This window comes from Mirounga angustirostris, unplaced genomic scaffold (genome assembly GCF_029215605.1).
Source record: "Mirounga angustirostris isolate CCGP_5_RB_7025 unplaced genomic scaffold, mMirAng1.0.hap1 SCAF_6, whole genome shotgun sequence".
Taxonomy (NCBI): domain Eukaryota; kingdom Metazoa; phylum Chordata; class Mammalia; order Carnivora; family Phocidae; genus Mirounga; species Mirounga angustirostris.
This window is the reverse complement of record NW_026991714.1, coordinates 143,604,466-143,620,053: the sequence shown is the minus strand read 5'-3', so window position 1 is coordinate 143,620,053 and position 15,588 is coordinate 143,604,466. Positions and strand designations below refer to the sequence as shown.

The 15,588-nt window shown below is 43.8% G+C and overlaps 1 long non-coding RNA gene across 1 annotated transcript in view; it reads right to left on the bottom strand.

The window, feature by feature from the left end:
* LOC135364809 (uncharacterized) overlaps positions 1 to 15,588 on the bottom strand; it is a 261,232-nt gene that overhangs the window by 196,217 nt on the left and 49,427 nt on the right. The window lies entirely within an intron of this gene.

The following is a 15,588-nucleotide window of genomic DNA, read 5'->3' as shown; positions in this document are numbered from 1 at the left end:
TGCTTTTCTCTTGTCAATCTGTCTTTTGTTAGTTTAATTTACAAGGACCCAGTGGAACCTAAGATGGGGAGAGGAGAAAGATTTTTATTCCTCCCCAGTGTACTTGTCTATTGGAGTCATTAAGAGAACCTGTTTTGTAGGTGTATTGTGAGGATTCAGTGAGTTTGTGCCTCAGGTCAATGCTGAGCGCGTAATAGTGCTTTGTTAAGATTGCTATTTCAAACTATTGTTATTTCAGGGCTTGTTAGTCTCAGCTCATACTTTAGTTGCCGTCATAAAGACCTCAGCCAAAGCGTGCTTCTGAGTCCTGTGTATTTGCACACTTGGACCAGATAGGCCCTACTGGGCAGGTAGAGTCCTCTCGAGGGGATTCCTTACCTGGTGGTGCCCAGTCTGAACACAGGCCTCCTGAAGTCATCTCAGTTTAATATAATTCTTTCTAGATGTGCTACATGTCACTGTAGGATCTAGAAAGTGAAAGCACAGAGGGTCTGTCCCTGGGTGGCTGAGTCAAAAGTGGAACCTGCGGTTAGACACAGGGAGTGGGACGGGTCTGCAGGCCAGAGGGAGAAAACAAAATATTCTGGCATGTGTTTGAGAGTGACGTGTTCTCATTAGCGACGGGTGCTGTTATGGGTGCAACCGTATCCCCACTCCAAATCCTGGCATGTTGAAGTCCTAGCCCCCAGGACCTCAGAATGTGACCTTATTTGGAATTAGGGTCTTTGCAGATGTAATCAGTTAAGATGAGGTCACAGTGGAGTTAAGTGGGTCCCTAACTCCAACCTGACTGATGTCCGTACTAAAAGGAGAAACTTGGACATAGACACACACACAGGGAGAAATCCATGTGAGGCCTGCAATTCTGCTGTCACAGGCCAAGGAACTACTGGAAGTTAGGAGAGAGGCCTGGATCAGACCTTCCCTAGAGCTTTCAGAGGGGGCCAGGCCCACCGTCATCATGATTGCAGACTTCTGGTCTCCAGAACTCCAATACGATATAGTTTTGTTGTTTTAAGCTACCAGTTCATAGCGCTGGGTTACGGCAGCCCTAGGATACTAATGCATTTGTGGAAAAGCCAGGCAACTGACGAAGAAAACCCTGCTCTATTCCAAAAGAGAATATTAATAAAAGTAGGAAATAAAGCTTGCCACCAGCCTTGAATTCACTCCATAAAGCAGGATTTCCCACTCAGGAAGCGTTGATGGGAATGTGCCCTGATACAGCTTTTTTGGAGTGCAGTTTGACAGGATCTATCAATAAAAGGCACATATCCTTTGGCACAGAAATTTCATTCATGGGACTTGATCCTATATACATACTGGCATTAAGTGCACAAAGATATTTAATTCAGCATTTGTCAGTAACAGCCAAAACATGGGAGAAAAAAAAAAAGGAAACTTCAGGTCCTTCAGTAGTCATGACCCACCCACACAGAACAATAGGCAAAGGTTAGGCATTCCCAGGCCAATCTCCAAGCTATTGTGGAAAACTTTCCGGGCCTCACTGTTAAGAAGGGGGAATAGCAAATTATACTTCAGTAAGTGTAGTGTGTAACAATTCATGTTTTTAAAAAACAGTAGCAAGGGGGGCAGCTGGGTGGCTCAGTAAGTTAAACGTCTGCCTTCCACTCAGGTCCTGATCCCAGGACCCTGGGACCAAGTCCTGCATCAGGTTCCCTGCTCAGTGGGGAGTCTGCTTCTCCCTCTCCCTCTCCCTCTACCCTTCCCCCCTGCTCATGCTCTCTTCCTCTCTCTCTCTCTCAAATAAATAAATGATATCTTTTTTAAAAAACAAAACAAAACATAACAAAAAAAACAGTAAGAAGGGGTTGAGGATGGGTGGGGGAGGGGAAAGGAGGAGGCATAACTCAAAGTGCAGCACAAGGGAGACCTTTGTGGGAAAGGAGCAGTTCTGTGTCTTGACTGTCGTAGTGGTCACAGAAATCTACACGTGTGACCAAATGGCATAGAACTACATTGTACTAATGACGATTGCCTGATTTTGACACTGGGGGTGTAGGGGCAGAAAAAATTTTCCTTCTTCCTTTCTAAAAGGTTCTTTGGTCTAATAATTAAATTGATAAAGACGGATTAACAGGAGAAAAGTTGTATACATATGGAAGCCCTATAAAAATATAAGACTCAAAGAAGTGACCAAAACAGGAAGCTTTTTACACCTTTTAGACAAAGAAACAATACATTTGTGAAGAACAGGCAAGACAAAGGGGTTTAGGCTTGGAATAGTAAACTAGTAAAGAAGTAACAAACTGTGTTTATACAACCTTCTCAGCCCTAAATTCCCTTTCTCTGGTGATAAGGATGCCTTCTACTCTCCTGGTACAGGGAAGGTACGTTTCACATGGGAGATTTATTTCCTGCTTTCAGGGAGACAAAGGAGGATCAGAGTGACCTTGCACTCTGGCTGTTTCTCAGGTAACTTTAATTCACAATAATCAATATGTCAATATTTGGGGGAGCACATTCTCTTCCCCTTCAGGGGGAACTGGGTTAATAGTATTGGGGATCTCTCTGCACTGTTTCTGCAACTTCCTATGAATCTGTGGTTATTTCAAAATGAAAACTTATAAATAAAAGCACGGAATAATAAAAAATTATGTAGAACACTAGAAAACAATAAAATGATGTATGTGTGTATGTATCCACATACGGATATGGGAGTCTATAAATACAGAGGAAACTGAAAACACAGCCTGGATTGTTGACATTCCTTAGTCCTGGGAAAGGAATGGAATTTAGGGAGAAAGGAAGACGATTTACACTATAACTCTACCAACTTTCGTATTGGTAGAATATTTTAAAACAAAATATGTACTATTTATGTAATATTTAAAATTACTTTTTCAAAAAAAATAGGTCTTTCAAAGAACATTCTTTTGTCCATCTGGGAGGGACAACACTGACTAAACCACTTTTGTCTTCCATTCTAGAATTTAAAATAAAGTAAGGTAAGAAGGGGGTTGTGGGGGAATACCTGAAGTTGAAGAATATCACTTTACATCAGCTGTTCGGTGATGTTTTACCCGTCCCGCAGGGAGGAGATTCAACACGATAAGAGAAGGTGCAGGACAAAGAGGCCCACCCAGCTCATCATTAGCACACAGGCATCTGTGATCATAAACTGCTTCCAGCTAAAGCTTCCCTGTGTATCATAGGGAAGAAAGTGTTTGCTAAACAAAACAATACCATAAACAAGAAAAGAGAGAACTTGTTTTGATCTACTTTGGAGAAACTGTAGGGACTCCTGAAACCAATTGCATACAAAGAAGAGTAGGGGTCCCTGTAAGAGAAAAATATTACATTAACTCCCTTCCTCTTGCAAATCAGGGTTGGGGGTGAAGAGGCTAGGGAGATGGAGGGGGCGGGTGCCCCACCCAGAAAAACCTGCACTGGAAGGACTGAGTCTACTCTTTACAGATCCTACAGAAAGTCTCTCTTCTCCTCCTGCTTCCTTTGGCCTTGAAGGGCAGCAGAATATGCCACTCCAAAATATTCCTCTATGGCATAAGAATTATTTTGAGCTGATCATTTGGAGAGCCTGCAGACACAGGAGAAGCTCTGAAAACAGAATAGAAGCTACCCTTTTGTGAGGAAAATGGACGTTAGAAAGGGGGCCTGCACCAGAGAGCTACTCCCAGAGACATCGTGCTAACCTGAGAGATTTATCTGCAAACTCTTTTTATCAAACGTTTCCTCCTCTCACTTTCCTCTGAGTTGCCTTCCCTGCCTTGAAGTCCTCACACCCCATCCCTTTCCTTAGCTCAGCCTCAACTGTCTGGCTGCCTGTGAGGTCTCCTTGCTTTGTGGGGCTCCCATATGGTCCTCTATGTGCATAATTAAATTTGGTGGGGTTTTTTTTTTTTTGGTCACCTGTTCATTTGTCTTTTTTTTTTTTTTTTTTAGATTTTTTATTTATTTATCTGAGAGAGAGAGAATGAGAAAGAGAGCACGAGAGGGAAGAGGGTCAGAGGGAGAAGCAGACTCCCCGCCGAGCAGGGAGCCCCATGCGGGACTCGATCCCGGGACTCTGGGATCATGACCTGAGCCGAAGGCAGTCGCTTAACCGACTGAGCCACCCAGGCGCCCAATGAAACTTTATTTATTTATTATTTTTTTAATAAAGATTTTATTTATTATTTGACAGAGAGAGAATGAGAGAGAGAGAGCACATGAGAGGGGGGAGGGTCAGAGGGAGAAGCAGACTCCCCGCCGAGCAGGGAGCCCGATGCGGGACTCGATCCCGGGACTCCAGGATCATGACCTGAGCCGAAGGCAGTTGCTTAACCAACTGAGCCACCCAGGCGCCCTCATTTGTGTTTATTACAAGGGGGTCTCGGCCAAGAAATCAGAAGGGTAGAGGGGAAATGACCTTTCTTGCCCTACAGCGTGCTCCTGTCAGGGTCTCCAGCAGGTGCTGTTGTGGGCAAGGGCGAAAGGAGCAATTTGGGAACAGCCTGCCTCCTCTCCCCAGGGGAATTAACCAGGATTTGGGACAACTCCCCACCATCAGAGTGAGTGTGTCTTGGCCAACCTTGTGCTCCTGCCACATATTTCTCTTGGTAAGCTTGCTCAGGGAAGGGGTTATAGTCACTCAATCTGAGGCACCAGCCAGTATGGTCACTGTCTTCACCCCCAACCCCTTCACCACCCCTTATTATGGCTGAGAGTAATCCTCCACGCCTCTGCAGGTAAGTCAAAAGGAAGGACGCCAGCCCGCTCTAAGATAATGCCAGGTTTGGGCGATTACAACTTGCTGCTGTATCACTTACTTTCTCACAACCTCAACAATCAGGACCGGCAAGAATTTCCCTATCACAAAAGGGGACTTTCCAGGAGGAAAACACAGGAGCACGTTCTGCCCCCTCCCACCCTTTGTCTCTTTTTTTGCATTTTTTTCCCCTAATGACTTGCTACATCTTGTGGAAGGCTGAAAATCCTCAGAACAACTCCGATTAATGAACCAAAACACAGCATTCCCTGGATGCACAGGACATCTTCACCAACAGGGAGGAGTTGAGATAGACAATTGGCTGCGCTAGGGAAGGACTACCAGAAAAATTGAGTATCAACTCTTAGAAAGCCAGAATTATCGTTTTTTAATAGACTCCTTCCAACCTTTTCTTTATAATCATCAAAATAATGTATTGAGCACCAACTGGATATATGCCACATTGGTCACGAAGATGTGGCCCTTGCCCTTAAAATTTCTTTTAATTAAGATACAGTTCACAGGGGCGCCTGGGTGGCTCAGTTGGTTAAGCGACTGCCTTCGGCTCAGGTCATGATCCTGGAGTCCCGGGATTGAGTCCCGCATCAGGCTCCCTGCTCAGCAGGGAGTCTGCTTCTCCCTCTCCCGCTCCCCCCTCTTGTGCTCTCTCTCTCTCTCACTCTCTCTCTCAAATAAATAAATAAAATCTTTAAAAAAAAAAAAAGATACAGTTCACAGGCCATAAAATTCACTATGCTGCCTCTAACTTCTAACTACAGCTGTGATGCTAACCAGCTTGAACAGTGAATTCAGTCATTGAGTTCCCCAAAGGTATACTTTGCAAACAAAACATTTTCAAGAAGATTAAAAACAAGATACAGTGCTTAAAGTTAGTGACAACTAAGACTGTGTTGAGGCCCACCGACGCCTCCCCCAGCTGGCCCCTCTGCCTCCCAGCCTCATCTCATGCCTTCTCCCATGGTCGCCTGGCCCTGCTCCACGGGTCTGCCCTTGGTTCCCTCCCCACCAAGCCTTTCTCCTCGGGCTTTGCTCTTGTCATTGCCCCTTCCTGAAGTTTCTTCCTGGACCCTTGCAAGGCCAGGGTCTTGCTCAAGTCACAGCCTAAATGCCCCCTCCTCACCTCATTTAATGTAAAGACCTCCCCTCTTGTGTCATCCCATCTCCCTCCCAGCCCTTAGCAAAACTTGCAATATCTTTTTATTTATTTATTTACATGGCTACTGTCTGTCTTGTGCCCACCAGAAAGCAAGCTCCGTGAAGGCAAGAAGTTTGTCTCGATCATTAACACTTAGTACAATGAAGGACTTCAATAATGCACACAATGAATGAACCTACTTTCAATGTTTTCCTAGCAAAAACTGACATAAAACTTTGGAACTTTGATTATTGATTATCTGTGTTGCTAGAACAGACCCAGAATCACTTCCTGAGGAAAATTTTGGCCCTTCTCACATATACGAGTACAACCCACCTCCACCAGGTAGGTGGGCCAGCCCTCAGTTCAGGCACATGTCCTGCTCAGACTCCCTAGTTTGCTTAAAAGGATGCCCACCCTACCCCACCCCGCTCTTCGTCAGAGGATAGAACATCAAACTTACAGCCAGCCTATACTTAGCTGCACTCACTTAGCTGCAAGAAATAGAATTGATGGAGGACTGCCTGAAGAACATGCTGTCCATTCTTTTCTTTAATTTTAAATGCAACCTTTTGAGTCAGCCAGACCCTTAGAAAGAATAATTGAACCATTTTCACTTCCCATACAGAAGTTTTTACTAAACTATACTTTTTTACCACACTGTTGACCTACATTGAAAGATGCTATGAGAAACAACCTAGGAAGTTCATTATTATATATTATTATATATTCTATATGAATGATTTTGAGGATATTATTTGCTACATCACACTGGGCTTCCTATTGAAGACCCACAGGAGAAATTTCTCAGCTCTCAGTGGCAAGAATAGCTGCACTTCTCTGAACCACTGGTTAATTCTTAAGCTTTTTCATGCTATGAATCTTGTTTATAGCTGTGTTTTGGAGGCTAAGAAGCTCATAGCCACACATTTGGGATCCTACCTTGGGCATTTTATGTGTTAACCTTACTTAGGGCTTTATCGGATTTTCCGTACACTTATTTTCTTTTGACCCCAATTTCTTTACTCATCTTTTTTTTAATCTTGTTAAACTAAATATATTATTATAGAAGGTTTAATATCTTTTCTGGAACAAGCCAGGGAATCTATACAAATAAAGTTAGTATTTTGGCAGTTTGCTACCATGTTACACAAAAACAGGGATGTGAGGTGCATTTGGGTGGCCTGACTTAAAATACAGACCTGATAGCATTCCCAAAGTTTATTGCTAAGGTTCCTAAGGTCACCCCCAGGACTGCTGAGACTCAACCCCAGAGAGAAGTCCACATGATGATCTGTTGGGAGAGATGTTCCATGATCCCAGGAACAAAGAAAACACACAGTGGCCTCCAACTTGAGCACCAAGTCAAACCCATTAGGTTGGATGCTATGAGTTGCAGCTCTTGATTTGCAATAGAGCTGCTTTTTCCCCAGGCAGCTCTATTTCTAGTGTGCCCCAGGTGAGCTTCGACATTCTATTCCATCCATTGACCCTAGAACCTCATCTCTCACCTCACTGCCCTCCAGAGCCCTTCTGTTCAAGTCCATTACCAACACACCCCCAAAACCCTCAGCCTCTTCTCAGAACATTTCCTTCTTGTTCCTCTGGGAATCAGATGGCCTCTAATCATACCCCTTCCCTGAAGCCAAGGCCACCATTTGAGGAAGTTCAGAGGGTGCCATTAATATAGATGATGATGTGGTACAATGATCATTCTATGTGACCATGAAGAGACAGCCCTGGTTGCAGCTTCTCCTTCTGCCCTTCACATTCCACAGAATCTGGAGGTGCTGAAGCTCTTGGGAAAAGAACACCCATCAACAGACTTTACCATTCCTTATGGTTTTCCACCTACTACCCTCCTGGTCACTCCTGCCCAGATAGATGACTTTTGGCATCTACCTTGCTCCCTTTCCCTTCCCGCCCCTGTTATAATTATTCCCAATGATTTCAACATCCACCTGGATGACCCACTCCACACTCTGACCATCCTTGGTCTCACAATCTTGGTTTCAGTCATCTTTTCCTTTACCACACCACAGCTTCACAACTGGAGTCATCACCAGCAAAGATGCCATTATCAAAAATCTCAGTCAAACATCCAGCTCTTTGACCATCCCCTTTTATCTTTCCATTCACCTTCTCTATCACTCTCTCTCCAGCAAAGACCCCATACAGTCACTGAGCCCACCATTTTTGCACTATCCAGAACCCTCATCCTATCCTCAATCCTCATCCTATCCTCACTTCCTTACCCATTTATATTCCACAGTTAGGTATAGAAACACTCTCTTGCAGATACCCTTAACTCCTTGGTTGCTCTTTCCTCCCACTGTGCTCACCTAGCAAAACCCCAACCCTGTTCAACCCAGGCACATAATGAAACATTTCTGGAGAGACTCATGTGGCTGGGATGACTAGATCACTTCAAATTTTTATGACCATGAATATCAAAAGTGCACTGAACGCTGACAGGCACTCATCTACGTTTCCTGAATAAATGTGCTTTCCCACTGTCTGGAATTACATCAACTAAGACAATCCAGGCCATAAATGAGCATATTTTCCCAGACTCTGGCTGGCCACCAATAATCACTCAAATTTTGCAGGCTAGTGTGGAACCGTGGCCCCTTCTGCATTTCTGGGGCTCCTTGGGGGCATCTCACATATGCTCTTGTACAGTCCTCTTAACATTATCCTCTTCACTCTCCTCTCACTGATATCTGCTTTCTAAAAACACACTTGAGGTGGCACCTCCCTGTGGCTGGCCACTGATAGGGTGCCTGTCAAAATCACGCTGTAGTGGAAATGTGTCTTGTCTGTTCAGGGCCCCTCCCCCAGCCCCTGCAGTGCTGAAAGGGCTGCAATCAGAGCACCCACAGCCACCACACTTGACCTGGACTCAGCCCATCAGAGAATCCCATTCCCCAGCAACAATGACAGGTCCAGGAATGGGCACTGCCCCAAGCCCAGTTATTCAGAGTTCTTCTCTATAAATAAAGGGAAAGAAAAGGTATCTTTCCACTGGATTTGTTACCCTGGAATGATGTAAATCTGGAAAACTGGTAGCATGTTTCCTTAAAAGTAGAAGAAACCTTTCTCCTGGAGGCCTACAGCCAGAGAGATGGAGAGCCCAAGTACCATCATGAAAGCCCTCATCCATCTGGACCTGAAGATCTGTCCCTAGACTGGACAGGTCCAGGCACCAGTTAGTCCCCCTTGGTGCTCAAGCAAATTTGACCTAGGTTTCTTCTGTTTGTAACCAAAACTGAGTACAAGAGAGTTAGTTGTCAATACTAAGTGTGCCATCACCTGGTGCTCCCGGCAATGTTCCCCTCCAGGAGCCAAGTCGGCCAAAGGTCCCCAGTGTCTTCACCATGGCTGAGACACACTGTTCCTTGCAGGTGAGGGAAGAATACCCCCTGTACTGTACCACATATTGAAGTGCAACCTGCACCCCAGAACCTCACCTGTTCCTACAGCCTCTGCCAGCAGCCACACTCTACAGGGCTGACACCAAGTTCTAGAACCTGAAATGGAGGCAGATATGCAAGGCATGAGCCTTGCCTTCCTCCTCAGTCCAGGCTTTCTTTCTCTGAGCTCCAATGCAAAAATGTTTCCTCCCTCCCCTTCTAGTCGATCGCCCTCTGTCCACCCTTTGTCACACGTGTACAGTCACACCTAAACACTGGGTTCAGTTCAGTACACACACACACACACACACAAATGAACATACTTCTAAGTTTAAAGTAATGAAGAACCACCAAGGGAAAGGACTGTAAAATGTTTTGATTGGAAGGGTCAAGAGGAAGGAGATCTATGCAAAGAAAATGAAGAGAAGAATAAATATAATAACTTGAATGACTTTTACAAGACTTAGAAAGGGCATTAAGTTCTTCTCAAATGCCAGCCAAAAAAAAAATTTTTTTCTAACCACTATTTAAAAACATTATCTTCTTCACCCTCCTCTCACTGTTATCTGCTTTCTAAAAACACACTTGAGGTGGCACCTCCCTGTGGCTGGCCACTGATAGGGTTCCTGTCAAAATCACGCTGTAGTGGAAATGTGTCTTGTCTGTTCAGGGCCCCTCCCCCAGCCCCTGCAGTGCTGACAGGGCTGCAATCAGAGCACCCACACCCAAACTGCAATTTCATATGGTCGAATTCAACATCTAATTGGTTTCTGCCTGGTATCATTTTTGAGGAATTGCCGCTTGGATAGCCATAAGCCTGCAATGGGAACAGCCATGATCATACAGAATGATCTCCTTCCCATCCCCTGACCACAGACCAGAAGCCTCTATCCCAGGAATTTGGAATGAAGACCATGAGAGGCAGCGCACCCTTACCAGGGTGGGTGTGGGGCAGTTATAAATTGCAGGAGCTGTTGGCAGCAACTTTCTAGAAATTGGGTTCCTGGCTCTTGTCTGTGCTGAGGCCCAGTCATTTCACTGTTTATGGATTCTGTCATAGACCCCAACAGTCTCCCAAAGAATTCTGCTTGCTGAAACCAGCTCAAATGGATTTTGTTACTTGCAGCCAAAAGAGTATTAATTTAAAATGACATCTAATGAGCCAAAGAGGATTGTTAGAGGAACATGAAATGAGAAGAGCAAAGGATCGTTAATTAATCAATCAATGAAGCACGATCTGTGTTTGCAAGGAAGGAGAGGTTGCTGGAGGCCGGGTGACAGATGAGGGACCATGGGTGCAGAATTCTCCAAAAGCTAGTCATTTCTTTTTTTTTTTTTTATTCTTATGTTAATCCCCATACATTACATCATTAGTTTTAGATGAAGTGTTCCATGATTCATTGTTTGTGCATAATACCCAGTGCTCCATGCAGAATGTGCCCTCCTCAATACCCACCACCAGGCTAACCCATCCTCCCATCCCCCTCCCCTCTAGAACCCTGTTTGTTTTTCAGAGTCCATCGTCTCTCATGGTTCGTCTACCCCTCCGATTTCCCCCGCTTCATTCTTCCCCTCCCGCTACCTTCTTCTTCTTTTTTTTTCTTAACATATATTGCATTATTTGTTTCAGAGGTACAAATCTGAGATTCAACAGTGTTGCACAATTCACAGCGCTTACCAGAGCACATACCCTCCCCAGCGTCTATCACCCAGTCACCCCATCCCTCCCACCCCACCCCCCACTCCAACAACACTCAGTTTGTTTCCTGCGATTAAGAATTCCTCATATCAGTGAGATCATATGATACATGTCTTTCTCTGTTTGACTTATTTCACTCAACATAATACCCTCCAGTTCCATCCACGTCGTTGCAAATGGCAAGATCTCATTTCTTTTGATGGCTGCATAATATTCCATTGTATATATATACCACATCTTCTTTATCCATTCATCTGTCGATGGACATCTTGGCTCTTTCCACAGTTTGGCTGTTGTGGACATTGCTGCTATAAACATCGGGGTGCACGTACCCCTTCGGATCCCTACTTTTGTATCTTTGGGGTAAATACCCAGTAGTGCAATTGCTGGATCATATGGTAGCTCTATTTTCAACTTTTTGAGGAACCTCCATACTGTTTTCCAGAGTGGCTGCACCAGCTTGCATTCCCACCAACAGTGTAGGAGGGTTCCTCTTTCTCCGCATCCCCGCCAACATCTGTCGTTTCCTCACTTGTTAATTTTAGCCATTCTGACTGCTGTGAGGTGGTATCTCATTGAGGTTTTGATTTGGATTTCCCTGATGCTGAGCGATATTGAGCACTTTTTCATGTGTCTGTTGGCCATTTGGATGTTTTCTTTGGAAAAATGTCTGTTCATGTCTTCTGCCCATTTCTTGATTGGATTCTTTGTTCTTTGGGGGTTGAGTTTGATGAGTTCTTTATAGATTTTGGATACTAGCCCTTTATCTGATATGTCATTTGCAAATATCTTCTCCCATTCTGTCGGTTGTCTTTTGGTTTTGTTGACTGTTTCCTTTGCTTTGCAAAAGCTTTTTATCTTGATGAAGTCCCAATAGTTCATTTTTGCCCTTGCTTCCCTTGCCTTTGGTGATGTTTCTAGGAAGAAGTTGCTTTGGCTGAGGTCAAAGAGGTTGCTGCCTGTGTTCTCCTTTAGGATGTTGATGGACTCCTGTCTCACATTGAGGTCTTTCAACCATTTGGAGTCTATTTTTGTGTGTGGTGTAAGGAAATGGTCCAGTTTCATTCTTCTGCATGTGGCTATCCAATTTTCCCAACACCATTTGTTGAAGAGACTGTCTTTGTTCCATTGGACATTCTTTCCTGCTTTGTCGAAGATTAGCTGACCATAGAGTTGAGGGTCCATTTCTGGGCTCTCTATTCTGTTCCATTGATCTATGTGTCTGTTTTTGTGCCAGTACCATGCTGTCTTGATGATGACAGCTTTGTAATAGAGCTTGAAGTCCGGAATTGTGATGCCGCCGGCTTTGCTTTTCTTTTTCAACATTACTCTGGCTATGCGCGGTCTTTTCTGGTTCCATACAAATTTTAGGATTATTTGTTCCATTTCTTTGAAAAAAGTGGATGGTATTTTGATGGGGATTGCATTGAATGTGTAGATTGCTCTAGGTAGCATTGACATCTTCACAATATTTGTTCTTCCAATCCATGAGCATGGAACGTTTTTCCATTTCTTTGTGTCTTCCTCAATTTCTTTCATGAGTATTTTATAGTTTTCTGAGTACAGATCCTTTGCCTCTTTGGTTAGATTTATTCCTAGGTATCTTATGGTTTTGGGTGCAACTGTAAATGGGATCGACTCCTTAATTTCTCTTTCTTCTGTCTTGTTGTTGGTGTATAGGAATGCCACTGACTTCTGTGCATTGATTTTATATCCTGCCACTTTACTGAATTCCTGTATGAGTTCTAGCAGTTTTGGGGTGGCGTCTTTGGGGTTTTCCACATAAAGTATCATATCATCTGCAAAGAGTGAGAGTTTGACTTCTTCTTTGCCAATTTGGATGCCTTTGATTTCTTTTTGTTGTCTGATTGCTGTGGCTAGGACTTCCAATACTATGTTGAATAGCAGTGGTGATAGTGGACATCCCTGCCGCGTTCCTGACCTTAGGGGGAAAGCTCTCAGTTTTTCCCCATTGAGAATAATATTCGCTGTAGGTTTTTCATAGATGGCTTTTATGATATTGAGGTATGTACCCTCTATCCCTATACTCTGAAGAGTTTTGATCAAGAAAGGATGCTGTACTTTGTCAAAAGCTTTTTCTGCATCTATTGAGAGGATCATATGATTCTTGTTCTTTCTTTTGTTAATGTATTGTATCACATTGATTGATTTGCGGATGGTGAACCAACCTTGCAGCCCAGGGATAAATCCCACTTGGTTATGGTGAATAATCCTTTTAATGTACTGTTGGATCCTATTGACTAGTATTTTGGTGAGAATTTTTGCATCCATGTTCATCAGGGATATTGGTCTGTAATTCTCCTTTTTGATGGGGTCTTTGTCTGGTTTTGGGATCAAGGTAATGCTTCATTACCTCATAAAATGAGTTTGGAAGTTTTCCTTCTGTTTCTATTTTTTGGAACAGTTTCAGAAGAATAGGTATTAATTCTTCTTGAAATGTTTGGTAGAATTCCCCTGGGAAGCCATCTGGCCCTGGGCTTTTGTTTTTTGGGAGATTTTTGATGACTGAAAAGCTAGTCATTTCAAGGTGACAGAAAGGAGCAGTACCTTTGAAAAAGAAGACCAGGAATGACAAATGTCTTGGGAACATGCAGAAAGGGGCCAATCTTTAAAATTGAGACTTGAGAAGAAATCAATAGATTTATAAGTGACCTGCTTCCAAGAAAGCAAAGAATCAAATAAATGACAATTGACCCTGTGCCAGGGGTCACACAAATCCAGTCAACAGCACTATCCCAGAGATGGTCTCCCACACTTACAGCTCAGAAGACTGTTTCCAAATATCTCACAGCTAAGGACAGCTTTTCCCGAGAGGAGCCCATGAAGTGGCAGATGGGAAGATATTTTGCAAAGTTGCAATCTCTCCTCCAGTGCAAGGGAAGGAAAGCACCACTTAATCTTCACCACCCGATTATCTTATTGAACATGTAGAAGACAAAAGAGAGAGGAGGAAACTAATAAAAGAGAAGCAATTTTCTTCTCCTCCTCCTCCTCCTTCTTCTTCTTCATCTTCTTAAGATTTATTTATTTGAGGGTGAGAGAGAGAGAGAGAGAGAACATGAGCACAGGGAAGGAGAGGGTCCTAAAGCAGAATCCATGCTGAGCACAGAGCTCAACGTGGGGCTCTATCTCAGCACCCTGGGGGGGGGGGGGGGGTCACTGTTCTTTTCACTTCAAGTTCCTCTAACAATCAACTTTGCCTCCTTAAACGTCTTTTCTAATTAACACTCTTTGGGCTGCAACTAACAAAAATTGCTTGAGCTCCCTTCAGCAGACAGAGAATCCACTGTTCACTATTCAGAAGGATAGTGCCCTCTCCAACCCCAGCTGGCTCATTCCCCTGCTTCATTCCTTCAGCCCTCAGATCATGGATCCCCTACCCCAGGAAACCTTTGGGGCCCTGCTAGGCTCCACCTCTGTGCTCCCATTGTGTTCTGCACAGTTAGACTATGAGCTCCTTGAGGACATGACAGGAACTATAGCCCCCTGTCTCAGAACTCTGCATGGCTAGCCTTGGGAATTTGATACATGTCTGTTGGACCCTCGTGGCGAGCTGGAGAACCTTGAGCATTTGGTGTTGCTGGTACATAGACAGGAAAGTTAGGGTGGTGCCAGAGGAAGTGGGCAAAGTAGCAAGGACCACAAAGGCCTTAGACTCCATCTATCGGTGACAGGAAGTCACAGAAACACTTTACACACAGGAACTATGGGGTCAGATTTCTGGGCATTGTTAATTTTTTGTTTTAATTTTAGAAAATTCTTGGACACATGTATGAATTATCAAGAAGGTAAATTCTTGCTGGTGACCTATGTAATGGTTATTAATCATTGCCAACCTCATTTTTTAAAAATTCTTGAACAGTTGTTCTTGGCCCATGGAATCCTATTTCTCAGCAGTCAATGTCAATCAATTTCATAACATCCTGCCTCAAAAGTCTCTGGCACCCTCTCCTCCAGCAAAGCAGATTTTCCCTCTGAATTTAGGGTTGCTCCATTGATCAACATTATGTTACTCTGGAATGGAAGGCCACACTCATTATTGTGGACTGGACGTTATCTGGTGACATGAATACTTAATTAGACACTACCTCATATGTTTCAGATCTCAGGATGTTTTTCTTGAAAGACTGAAGTTAAATGCTATGGGTGGCAATTATTTAAATAACAATAATAAACACCTTTTACAGAACCGCACTTAAGTAGCTAGGATTGGGCTAAGCATTTTACACACATCATCTCACTTTATCCTCACAGCAACCCTGAGGAATTATGGCCATTTTATAATGGGGGGATTGATATCCAGAGAGGTTAAGTGACTTGCTCAATATGATGCAGATGGTAAGTGGTAAAGCCCACAACCAAGGCTATCAGATTCTGAATCACCCACAGGTCACATCCATGCATGCCTCCAAAAATGATGGACTGAGCATGGATGTGATGAGCACCCAAAGGGTGGTGAGAAAATTGGCTAAGAACAAGTGACTGTGTTTCATTATGTTCCCATGCAACTTTTTTGTTGCCCTAAGAATATTTGTTTCTTTCATTATTCTCTTGTTATGTGTCATAAAGC